At 39.1% G+C, this 13,567-nt stretch overlaps 1 protein-coding gene and 1 long non-coding RNA gene across 3 annotated transcripts in view; both read left to right on the forward strand.

Moving 5' to 3' along the window:
* Positions 1–240: 240 nt before the first annotated feature.
* LOC147759594 (uncharacterized) lies at positions 241–3,388 on the forward strand. The gene is made up of 2 exons (XR_015331267.1): positions 241–1,180; positions 2,512–3,388. It is a non-coding gene; the product is annotated as an uncharacterized LOC147759594 (long non-coding RNA).
* A 2,043-nt stretch (positions 3,389–5,431) lies between these two features.
* Positions 5,432–13,567, forward strand: part of LOC106172925 (protein FAM43A) — a 44,769-nt gene continuing 36,633 nt past the window's right edge. Inside the window, exon 1 of one of the 2 annotated variants that reach the window (XM_086996744.1) lies at positions 5,432–5,698. The gene's annotated coding sequence lies outside the window, so the exon portion shown is untranslated. Of the gene's footprint in view, positions 5,699–5,788; positions 5,883–13,567 lie in introns of those variants that run through there. The other variant, XM_086996745.1, reaches the window with a different exon arrangement.

The following is a 13,567-nucleotide window of genomic DNA, read 5'->3' on the forward strand; positions in this document are numbered from 1 at the left end:
GATGGAGGTGCGCCGAAGGGGCAGGAATAAGAATGCCTTGCCTCACTTCGCTTGACAAGTTAGAAATAATACCCACTAGAGGTTTGCATTTAATGAGGCACATTAAAAGATTTAATTATTTTTGCTCCGTTTTGTTACTTTATTCTATTATTATTATTATTATTATTATTATTATTATTATTATTATTATTATTTGGGGGGGGGGGAGAATAAAGGGGAGGGAGTCTCATCGGAGTTCATTGGAGGGCTGGGGGCTTGAGAAGTGGAACACGTGGACCACTGTACATGTGCCTCTTGGATCCACCACTTCGTCTTTGAATTTTCTCCTATCATTTTCTACTATGTCAAATAACACGGAAACAAACAGAAACGCACCGTGATCACCTAGTCTGTGGTGTTGCATACCAATGTACTTCATATGGAGAGTTTTAATGAACACAATATCAAAGTGTACATGTATCTACATTACTCAGCTTGTATACAAATAAAGCGAAGTATTATGAATAAACAAATAAATAAAATGGCAAGGCTGGACATTAGTCGCTCTCTTGGCTAATTATGCATTCAAATAGCAAAAAGTACCTTGGCAAACAAAGAGGTACAGAGATTATCAGCTAGACAGTCGGTGCTGGCTCAGTCATGATACCAGACCGCTCCAGTATAGTACCTGTAAAAAAGGAAATCCTGTGCTTTGCCAGGAGCGGTTCAACTCTGTGAGATAAAAAACAAAACCTCTATCAATATCCATTATGAGATTAGGTTAAAAATATAAAGGGCCAGCCCGTGGATGTCATGGTTTTTCTACCAATTATCCACGTTCCAGCCCTTTATTTGTCTTTAGGGGCGTCTCTGTGGATTATGAGACGAAATATGGAAAGGAGACGCAGTAGCTTCGGGCAAGACTATATCATAATCAACGCATAAAATGTACGTCGTTAAAAACAACGTACCAATCGGCTCTATGCTGGGTGCTTTCTGGTCCCTATCGCCTACTTAATTATCGTGTAAAATACACAGTCTGACTAATGAATAAACCCCGCAATGAATGAGCAATTAAAAGCGAAATTAGCCGTGGAATTACAACAGCACACTACGCACGTTGAGGGAGAGCTGTGAGATATTTTCTACGGGAATCTGACTTTTGCTGCGGCTGTTATGGAAACATATCAGTGAATAAAAGGTATAGTATGCTTTCAATGTGATGATGGATGTCCGTATTGCTTGTTCATTGACAAAAACGCTGAATTCATAACGAGATTGTAGTACACGGGCATGGCTCATAGAGCTTACTTAGTACATATAATCGTCTATTACATGTAACTCACTGAGAACCTGCATGTACTCAAGTTCTTCATCATTTTCATGATAAAAGAAAGTCTGCCAACACTACGCATTTAAGCGATTTCTGCCCATTATTAAGTATTGAATCTCGTTCTGTACGGTGCTATTTTGTTATCAAAATTATATTAAACTGTGTCCTACACATCTTAGTATTATAGTGTTGACATCAGTGTTGCCGACAGACCGTCTGAGGATGACAGTTGGAGTCTCATACAATGTATTTGCGGGGACTCATATTTTGCATTTCATGATATACAATTAAAATGAGATGCAAAAATAAAAAAAAACTGTCATAAACAAGAAAACTTGATAATGTTTTATTGAAAGAATACCTTGTCGATGTGAAAGCTCACATAGTATGTTAATATTGATATTAATTAGAATACGTTAATGTTGTTAATGTATCTCTGTTTTTGTATCATCTGCTAAGTATTTTAATAATTCGATAATGGTCTAATGATTTGCCTGACTTTACTATTCATGTCAATATGCATTTTTATATATTCTATGGAGAAACCCTAAAAAATGCAATATATATGTTTCTAGGAAGACACACACTTATCATATCTTCTTACTCAAATTATTTCGGTTAAAAATATCTCTTTTGTAAAACGTGTTTCATTTTTAAAACAAATTAACCTAATTTATTCGTTTTGCATATTGTCTTTCTTCGATTAAAAGCTTAAGAGCTATATGAATTTTACTGGAGGCAAATTCCTTTCTCAAGAACTTGTTGTGTCTATAAGGTGAAGATTAGTCATCATAGGTTACCATATTATGAGGTACATATTATGTAGCTTTGAACTCTTTCAAGAGAATTCAGGTCTCCATGGTGATTAATTAAATATCTATGTTCAAGAAATCAGGGCTGTGAAACAACAAAAGATGTTAACCTTACCCAATGAGCTTTTTAATCTTGTTTTTATTTCTTTTTTTAACGACGTTATTCATAAAACTTTATGTATTTCTGTATCAAAATCGCATATATGAATAAGTTATAAGAAATTGGTTTGGAATGGTGCCCAAGATTTGCATTTGTGCCATGTCAGTTCTGCATAAAGGGTGATACATGTACTTTTATAGACCATTCGACCCATTCTGGTCCAAGAACAGTCTTTCTTTCCTTGTGTTATAATAAAGCTCTTCTGTGTCCAATTTTACTTCTTTCAGGTGGTACCAGAATGCCTCACGGCAGCATCCGGAAGTCCGCCTCTGCACCTGCGGACCTTCTCCAGAAGCGATCACTTGTCCAGCAACAGATACTGGCTGGACTGTCCGGGACGAAAAAATCAGAGAACAAATCGCCGGAAAATAGCAAGAAATTCGAGTGCGGCTTCAGTGGCGTTTATCTGGGGAATGTTAGTTCCGAAAATATCGACATTGGTCCGGAATGTAGTAATACATTGGTGGAGTTGATGTGTGAGTTGCCGACAGTGTGTCAACTTGATTACGACGCAGAAAAAGGTGCCACAGAAAGTGGTTGCAATACCAGTGCTCTGCAGGACAAAATAATGAAAATATTCGTGGATGTTAAGCAAAGCCGGATGGTTATGTATAGGGTGGATCCGTCGTCTGCTGTACTTGATACTCTCTCGTTCGATCTCGCGAGAATTGCGTACTGCTGTACCGACCATGTCTGTCGACCAAATGTTCTTTCATGGATTTACAACCAAGAAACAAAACATGGATTCAGACTACAGTGTCACGCAATAGAATTTGATAGCCACAAAAAGGTCGTTATCGTCGCGGCAAAGATACAGCAAGCCTTTCAGAGTTTTTTGACAGACATGGAAAGTGCTCTTCATTCTAGCTCCCTCCTCGCTAAGGCGAACACAGAAAAGGGCAATTCGAGATCTGATGAAATTGATGTTATTTTAGAAAAATACTGATTAGCAGAAAGACATTTTGTACATATTTCAAACACTGTTATTTATGTTAGCTTTATAATGTTAACTGGTGCTGCGGGTGTGACAGGATTGCGCTCATGCATGACGCTTGGCTCCGCTACCGCAATCGTACTCGAAATAAATCAAATCATTACAAAACAGTCTTCGTGTGGTCGAATTATTTTGCTCTCTCTCTCTCTCTCTCTTTCTCTCTCCATCAATAATGGTGATGTTCATGTTTTTTTATGACACACGGGCTATCTGATATAAATCTACAATAAACACCTCATAAATCACGATGTTTTAATCACTTTTGTTAATCCTTTGACTATCCGTAAACTGGTCTTTATTTCAAAATTGCTTCATTTTATTATCGCTACTTATGTAGTTCGTCATAGATTCACAATCATAAAAATAAAAAAGAAAAAAAAGTCGATGCCTATGGGGGAAGTCGTAAAACAAGCACGTGGAGATAATGTATAAAAACGAATAATTCATACACTGTGCTAGAATTTATACTTTGAAGATGTCATAAAATCTTTTTTATCCTTGTAACGTGAAGAACTTACAGGAATGGACAAAATTATGTCCAAGTAACAGGTAAGGCAGACTAGTTGGTTTCAATGTCTGAAAATATCCACTTTATTGTGTTGAATAAATGATGCCCCTTTCCAGGAAAATCAGATCGAATGCTTATTATGTAATAGCAACAAATGATGTACACGCAACTGCACTTGGTATATCCAGGGGCGGATCCAGGATCATTTGAAGGGGGGGGGGTCCGCCAATGCAAAGCCCCCCACCCCCACCCCACCTTGGCGTGGGTTCGGGGCCCGCTAAAGGGCCGACATATTTTTGGTATTTTAGAGGGCGAACGGTGCCATTTGGTGGTTTAGAACTATGATTCAGCTAGTCAAAATCCCAATTTCAAGAGGGGGGCATCGGGTTGTCCGAAATGACCTCCCTCTAAATCCGCCACTGTGGACCCAAGTGAGACCACAGCAATTACGTACCCCTTCCCCCTCCCCCACCGCCTTAGATACTGAGCTACCATTTCCCCCCCCTTCTTCGGAGCCTTTCATTTTTTTTCATTTCCTCAAATCTCATTACCTGAGCAAAATGACTTCACACAGAGTGAAATTACTCTTTGTCAAAATCATAGTTTAATTGACGAAGTCATCAAGCATCTCAAATTTATATTCCAAGAGCGAGGATGCCCGTGAATAATGTATTGTTCAATAACAAGCCCAATGATCAATAGGAGGGGCAACCCCCACCCCAAACCCCCTAGATAAGGGGGTTTAAAAATCAAAACGAGACAAAACGATGTAAAATTGCCATCCTTGTGAGGGAGTGGAATCGTATTGAAATAAATGCATGAAGTTGCTCCGTAAAACCCATGCATTCAGCTCCCCGTATCCAATTTGTCGGATACGACAAGTACAGATCAATCATAAGACGCGCACGCTTTGTCATCCCCACATTTTCCTAGAAAAATATATATTCTCCTTATTTTTCGCACCAGGTACAGTTTAATAATAGCACTACAATCACGCCTATTCATTTATTGGTTAGCCACAAGTGCTAAACGCTGTCAATATTTTCACTTGTTGACTTCGCGACTTGGTTTTCAATTAGTTTTTGTTGATGTTGATTTAACTTTGAACCCCACAATATCGTCGCTGCGATAGCGATTTATTCCTCATGTCACGATAGTCTTGCGCAATTGAAAAACACATTAGGTGGCATCATTGTATCCGCTGAAAGAGGACAAAAAGGAGGTATTTGTTAATGTTGAATGATGAAAATCAATTTGGTGTTGAAGCAGAGGCCCTAATTTTACTGCCGTTTTCATTAAACTAATAGGCAAAACGGACATTACTTACACGAACATATGTAGGCCTATTTCATTATCAGATCATTAGCGCAATGCTGACAAAGCCTGGGATAAACAATCACTTCAATGAAAAACGAACTAAATTAAATATATCGCTGCCCATACTTGTAAACATCGCGTATAATGCGTATCGAATGCAAATAGCCCAATATCAAGTGAATGCAAAATCCACACCTTCTTCAAACAAATCTTCATCGTTCAATGCGTCCTGCTGCATGTGCGGACTCGGCAAATATCTCACATTGTATGGGTGAAACGCCGCAGCCCCATTGTTACTCTATTGTGATGCCGCCATGTTGGAATTCGATCACGTGACCACACCAGGTAGCTTAGGTCTGTGGTTACCTGACTGCAGTACGAATGATAAAGCAGATAAGTTGACATGCTCGCTTAGAGCGGTTAAGCGTGTTGGTGCTCTGCGTTCGAATCGTAAAATCCTATTCCAAGGGAGAACAACGACGCATTTTATCGAGAGACGTCGTAGGTTGGTCAAACGACAACTTTGACATTGTATACAGCACAGGTGCAACACACCTGTCTATCGTCGGGCTATGTGTAAGGCGGAAATATAAAGGTGAGTGGACGTTTGACTCAGCTTTACTCGTCTCGCTCTACTACCTTGGTCTTTTTAGCGCTGTAATGCGCACTGTCACTGACTTCTTACACCGTTGATACTGTCGCCGGGTCGTTGACAGTGTCGTTAATATTCTAGATGGTATCAACACGGATATGAAATATCCTATGGATGCATTATACTGGTGGGTAATAACAGAACCAATGGCGGACTTGAGTCGGTTTATGAATACAGGGCTGGCAGTAGCAAGCTCTAGTGGCATTTTATGACCACGGCAACAGTTTTATTAAATGTAAACTTTTGGCACTGTGTCGCTGATGGGATTATTAATCGGTTCGTGTGGACGGCAATATGAAGAGGGCATCTTGGACTGTCGCCCCTAAAACGCAACAATGGCGACACTGTTAGAAATGTCAACAGGCCCTGTGGACAGCTGTCCAGCTAATCTGGGGCATCGTCACTGTGGACGCTGTCAACAGCCTGTTGACATATCTAACAGTGTCGCGATTGTCGTGGACTAAGTTATAAAATACATGCATCATGGATTAATAAGAATATTGAGGAACCGATACATATTTCCTAGTGACTACACAATGACGTTTGCTGTTACCCAAGGAGGTGTTTCGTAATCGGTCGAAGCTTTTATCAGTTGTGTACATTGTCACCCTTATCTGACACTGGTGACAGTCACTTGTTATCTCTGACGAGTTTGTTGTTGATATTGTCCGTGTGTTGATAAACTTGTACATGTACCCCTTCAGTTATTATTGAATATTCTTCGCACAGGGTATTTCATGGAACGCTGGCGGACCCGGGACTATGTTAGGGGGGGGGGGGGGGCAAGGTAAAAATGAATAACTCCCCTCGATCACAATAAAACAGTTAACGAAACGATTTTTTTTACTTCTACTACTTGGGCACTACACATGGGTAGATAAAGTGTTAGGTCACATTTCCCTCGTTTTATCTTTAGGAGATTGAATAGAGCAGTGTGAATAGAGAGGGGTATCTCGCAGGCGAAGAGATGGGAATGTGCTGGCATTGCCCCCCCCCCCCCTCCCTCCTGCGCCACCATTGCTAGGAAGTGGTCAACAATAGTAATGGCCATTGTTGTTGTCGGATATTTACATTGACCATGTTTTTGTACAGAAGACAATGGTGTGTCATTGTCATGAATGATATTGCCACCCTTTAGACATCATCAAAGAGACATTTTTGATATAATGAAGCAAATGGTTCTACAATGGGAATGAATGCCCTCTACCTTGGCCGCACTAGCCAGAGTTATACATGTGAATATATAGTGAAAAATAAAACAACTTGTCACCCTTGTAGAGGGATTTAATATGTCACCCTGGATTTGATCAACGTGTTTAACGTGAGATCTCAACATCTTGAAGTCAACACATACTTACCATAGTTACATATTTCAGTTTTAGAGCAGGTTATAGAGGTACAGTCTATTAATACGGCGTTTCTGCACTGATACAGGTAGATAAATGAATGGGTTATTTTGGTGTGTTATTCAATGATTTGTTCACTTGTCATTCCTATATTGACAGATGATGGGTTTGCAGAGTAATACAGAGGCGGTTCATTATGTGTGACTCGTGATGACATGTGAGGCGGCGGTATCATGTCCGCTATTGGGATGTGCCCGAGGGGTTGCAGGATTTCCATCCTTTCCCCCCTCTAACTCTTTATTTCTTCCTCTTCCTCTTTTCCTCTTTCTCTCTCTCTCTCTCTCCTTTCCACCCACATGCGCACACTGTACAATCACCCGCGGGTAGTCAATTATATACTACATATTATACATAAATATTGAATAACAGTGATACACGACGTCAATGGGGCTATTTGGGATTAAGAAATCGTATTTCTATAGCCTTGTGCACAACGTGTCTTCACAAGATGTGGAGTGACATGGAAGTGTTATGAGCCATGCGGACACGCTGTTTGAACGTATGATGTGCTTGGAATGTGGTTTTTGATAGAGAGAAATGAATAGGTTTTTTATTTTGGTGGATTAGCAGAGGCGGATAATAAATCAATTGAATGAAGTTTGATGAGAGCAAAGATGAAGAAATACTGTGAAATCGGGGCTACTTCGCGTCTTTTACTCCCCTACTTCGCCTGAATTCCTCATTACTATCCCCCAAGCTTTCCCCCTCTCCCTTTTTTTCTACAGAAGGCACAAAGACCCTTGCATACACTGTACAATAATATGTAGTAAATATTTCATATTCTCAGAAGATGGAATATATAGGCTTTATATCCACAGAGTCGGGTGATACTTGGTGACAGTGTCACGCAGCTGTCACCTCGGTGTCTTTATAGCTGTGACAATTATATTAAAGAGGACACTGGTAGTAGGTTGGGCAGTGATATCTAGTCTGGGGACATACTTGCGGATACTGACGACCTAACCACTAGCATTTTTATCACCGTATACAATGCGATAGATAACTTTATCGGCAGCAAAACACCACAGATATGGCGGTTATATATGATATGAAGGGAAATCCATATAGGATATATATATATATATATATATATATATATATATATATATATATATATATATATATATATATATATATGTTTATTTATAAGTAATAAAGAGATATAAGAATGCCATCGACAATATCCAAACATTTTGCTCTGTTACAACGATAGATCTCTTTCTCTCCTCCCCCTTTCTCTCTCTCTCTCTCTCTCTCTCTCTCTCTCTCTGCGCACTGCGTGACTTGACCATCCTTTCCTCGCTGCTCTTTTCGTGACATCGGCATTTACTCGTGTGAACGTTTATTCTGATGCGTGCCTCGTCAAAATCTGGATAATCTGGACCCCCTCTACCTCCCCTACGACCTCCCTCACATGAATCTCTCATATTACCAAGTTGTCTTTATCAAGTGTTTTTTGTTGACACAAAGCATTAGCAAAGTTGAACGAGTACACACTGCCAGCCACTGATTAATGAAAAAAGAGAAAAAGAGCATGCTTCACCCATGGGACATGAAAGTGAACATGTTCTCCCAGATCTGCAAAATCAATATAGTTTTTTCTAAGGTCTTGAGGTGGGTTAACCTGGGGGTTAGGTCGACCTTTCTCAGTGCATCGCTTACAGGGGTCAGTTTCAAAAGGGAAACTTAGGCCAGAAATTCGTCTTAACTTTTAGACCAAAATGTGGTCTACATATCTTCAATATAAATCTGTAAAGGTCCACTTAAATAAGTTGAATATCGTTTTCTCTCGTTGTGCAACATTTCATTTTACTGTGTACTAATGCACTGCAATGGCTTTATCCTCTTCCCTCGCCCCCACCTCTTCATAAAACTCCTGGAACCAGCAGTGTCATATTTTCTCCATTCCAACCTGCCACGAACGATTACAGTGTTGATCGAGGCGATGCTACACACAAGGTATCAATGACAATTATGAAATATCCACAATAACCCCGATTCAATATATGAGCTATTCAGACCTCAGCACTGCGGTGTATGAAATAACTATATGATCCGGAATCTGTTACATAAGCAACAACTCACTACATTGTATCATATCATGCATATACAAATCTGAAAGCGCGTATGACATTTAATCGAATTCGATCCCAAGGTTGACGCGTGTTCGTAGGGTACCGGCGGAACTTTGTGTGTGTTAATTAAAGGTTGCATTATTAAACGGCACGTGCGCGGGTCATTTCCTTTCGTAATTATCGACAGGTTACGCAGTCCATAAGGGCGGAGGGTTAAGACATCTGCATGGACTTGATGACGAGAGGGAAGCGTTGGCTTCATGTTCTGATAGATTATCTTATGATTTGCGGATACTCCAGCTGATTAATTCACTATAAGTGATAAAAATGTTACATGTGACTATTAAGTGTAACAATTGTCATCGTTCAAGTGCACTATTAAAAGTTTCTAGGGCCGGGGGGGGGGGGGGGGTGCTTAATGCGTAGAGATATGTTTTTAATATTGTAAGGTCTGTATAGCACAACGTAGCAGATATATGCGTAACAAAAAATAAAGATAAATAAATAAACAAATAAATAAATAGAAATGCTGCAACCATAACGTCTTATTTTGATAGACATTGAAATGCATGCACTCTCGATTCGATCCTCCGATGTCTTTGAGTCTGCCCTTGCAGAATATCGATCAAACCACCCCTTGGAGGCGTGTTTGAAAACTGTATCTTACGTAACAACTGGGCGACGTCGTCTCTTTGATGACTTGAGGACTTTAATACTGTTTACATAGGCGACACCTAGCTGTAAAGCGACACTTTAAGACTCCTTAGGCACAGGTGTCTGTTTCACAAAATATCAAAGGTTTTGGGGATAAGTACAGACGGCTAAACATGGGTAGCCGACTACGTTAAGTAGATTGTGTGATATCGGCCGAAGGACGGTGTACAGTTAGAAAGATCGGTCCACAGTTAATGGCGTTTAGATACCGAAAATGTCTTTTGTTACCACTGAGAGAGAAAATGTCATCAACCAGACAATGACAATTTAATTGAGGTGCTTGTTTTATAGCTAGAAAAAAATAATAATAAAGCAAAGGTGTGGTCTTTTAGATTCTTTTAGATTGAAACGCAAATTAGTTCGCTAAAATCTCCAGCAGGCTTTGCTTAATACGATTTTCGAATTTAGTCGTACTGTAAAACATGACCCCGTAATGGCTGAAGTGCACGATTGGTGTGGTCACAAACCGTTGTAAGACCAGTGTATTGTTTTAACAAGATGGTTATCTGGGAGAAGTACCGGTATACCACTATGTGCCTGTCACACTGTTTACACTCAGCTGGAGGTGACACAGTGGTGACTTTGTGGTACGCCACCTAAAACCAAACCAGGTAGATAGGTTGATAAATATAGTTTATCAAAGCCTTATCCTTTTAAATTGGAGTCATATTGCGATCAATAAGGAAAAGAGTAAGATTAGACTAAAAGAAAGTCAAAATTTTAAGAAAAACGAGAGACAATGTGTACTTTTCACAGCACAATGAAAAACTATACAAACATTGGAAAATATGTCTAGTTTATATCGCTTTGACTTCATACTTGGCTTTGGGTGGACTAAAAAAAAATTCTTGGTAATAAATAAAGTCAAGTATTTTGTTATGCAAAGATAAGATAAATTTGGAAATCTTCCTCATTTTATCGGTTTTAGCTCCGTGGAATCCGAATATATATATATATATATATATATATATATATATATATATATATATATATATGCGGGGTTGGAGGGGGGTCTCTAATGACCCCCACTTTGAAGAGGTTCTTGGAATTTGCTGTGCAATTTGCAGCAATTTTTCATAATTGTTTGACTGAGGATCGGTATTTTCTTCCCTTTTGGAAGAAGTGCATGCTGCGCCATTTTGCAATGAAAAGGTTAGAGGGTGTGTGGACATGAGTGATGGGGGGGGGGGAGGGGTGGAGAGAGAGGGGGATGCTACCTGTTTCCGCCCACATCCCTAAAAATAAGCACCTGGTATGTACACATTCTTCTCTGTACCATTTATATTACTATTATATAAACTGACAAATGACTGATGATGAATGCGCGTGAGAAAATGCCCAGAATGCGCTTGTGGTAATGGAGGGCGTGGCGGCTGTCGTCCATACTGCCACCAAGGAATTTCGCATGCTGCACTGCGTTGTCATCCAAAGGGCGCAGACGACTCTACGCACGGTTGTGATCTAGGGCCGCAGGAACGCTTTTGTGTGTTACATTTGTGTGTCCTAAAATACTTTAAGATTCACCGCAGCAATGTTTTTGCTCGAACTGCTAAAACCAAATTCAGGAGTTGATATGAAATTGTCATTTATCAAAATGACGAACTCTAAAATATGCTAATAAATCATACAAGCTGTAAAGGGGGTTTTCACTTACAATATTGGAGAACAAAAAGATGGCATTCAATGGAAATATTATCTATATAAAAGAATAACAGTGAAAGATTGGCGATAAACGCACGGGGCGTGTTCAGTCATCTTGTTGACAATCTACCACCCAAGCTGTCGTAAAGATTTGTAGTCGACTAAGAAACCAAAACCACATATTTTACATTTCGGAAATTGATTTTCAAGTAGGTTTTCATTTAGTTTCTCTATCCCAACCTCAATACCCTCCCCCCCCCCCCCCCCCCCCCCCCCAATGTCATTTTGCCTTTCAATGGCTATTTCATTTGTAAAGATTTGTGAAATATATAACAATAAACTTTGAGCTTTTCAAATGCCTGAAATCTATAAAATGTGCGAAAACCATACTTGTCTCAGATGCGGCATTTTTTTTCCAAATCTTATTTTTGTTTTAACAGGTAGCTCAGTGCTAAATAAATTTTATCTTGTTGACTGTATGTTTCGAAGTTAAAAAATGTAGCAACTTGTTTGCACAGAAAATAACTTTTTACCTTTTTAGCTGAAATGCCTGTTGTAATGCTGGCACAAAACGTTTATGATTGCAGTAGCAATAGCTTTGAATGCATAGTGTGACATTCGTCATTTAAAAAATATGGCATTACAGAAATTTCATCTTCTGTTAGAATATAGAAGCGTACATTACAGAAAAATCAGAAACTCTTAAAAAGCTTAGAGTTTAGACAAATGCACCGACATGACAGACAAGTGCACCAATGTAGCCGTCGTTAAGTGAATCTATAGATATCTACTCTTTACATACGAATTGATATCTACTCTTTATATATCAGAGGCAAGACTCGCCCTTAATTTCAACACGTACGTCCACTTGAGCTAACTATTAACTTATTACATTAGATACAGTTTCCATTCCCGCCTCAAAGGGGTGGTTTGATTAATTTTCTGCCAGGGCAGTCTCAAAGACATCGGGGGATTTTGGCAACCACCTACAAAATCGTCTCTCCTTTAACTTGAGACGGATGATGGCAATGATGATGTTTAGGAGTAGGCCTACAATCATAGTTGTTGTCATATAATGTTAGTTTTACGAAGGAAGAAGATTATATAAACCATACATTGCATGTATTAAATATGTTAATAATGTAGAATACATACACGTTCATTATTAGTTTTGTTGACTATATGTTTGATTCACTATTATGAAATATTTTACTTCACTTCAGATAACAGTTTTATAAAGACCGTTTCATCTTTTGCCTGCGGTCAGTACGTGATTTTTTCCTCTAGAGTTGCGAAACACCAACTCTTTTATTATAGCCGTTCTAACTTTTTAATATGAAACGACCTCAGTCTTCATTTTCAACTTGTGTTATATGTTCCATGTACCATATGCTTCCCTTATGTGGCCGGCATACTAAAACAATATTATAATGTACCATCGCCTCTATCCATTATTACCACTACATCGTTTCTGCATCTATGTGTTTGGATGGCTTAATGATACGTCAAGCACGTTTATGATGAGGTCTGTAGCTAAGGTTGATGGTCATAAAAAGAGTATGAATACAACCGCAGGATTCGCTTGCGGGTATCTTTAATGCGACCGATCGTTGTCGCTTATGCTTGGTACTTAACCTTGCGGCGTTTAATACTCAATTCCCTCTTTAAAGTCGGTAAGTTTATGGGTATTTTTTTAGTTTTATGAAGTGCACATTGCTCTCGTGATGTGAATGAGTTAGAGTGTTTTTGAATAAGAATGTATACCTTAAATTATTTCGCTGACACGTTTTGGAAAGTCGATAGTTTAAACGACCCAGTCTACCCAAGATGTCTTGTTGATTAAAGTATCCGAACTACATGTAGGACAGATAATTTTATTCTCATTTATGTTATTAAATCAGCATAAGCGGGAACAAATCACATTCTTAGTATGTTTAGGGTTTTATATGATTATTACTCTTTTTATTATGGCTTTT

The sequence above is a fragment of the Lingula anatina genome, chromosome 10, assembly GCF_051362555.1.
Source record: "Lingula anatina isolate TDL-2025a chromosome 10, LinAna3.0, whole genome shotgun sequence".
In the NCBI taxonomy this organism is placed as follows: domain Eukaryota; kingdom Metazoa; phylum Brachiopoda; class Lingulata; order Lingulida; family Lingulidae; genus Lingula; species Lingula anatina.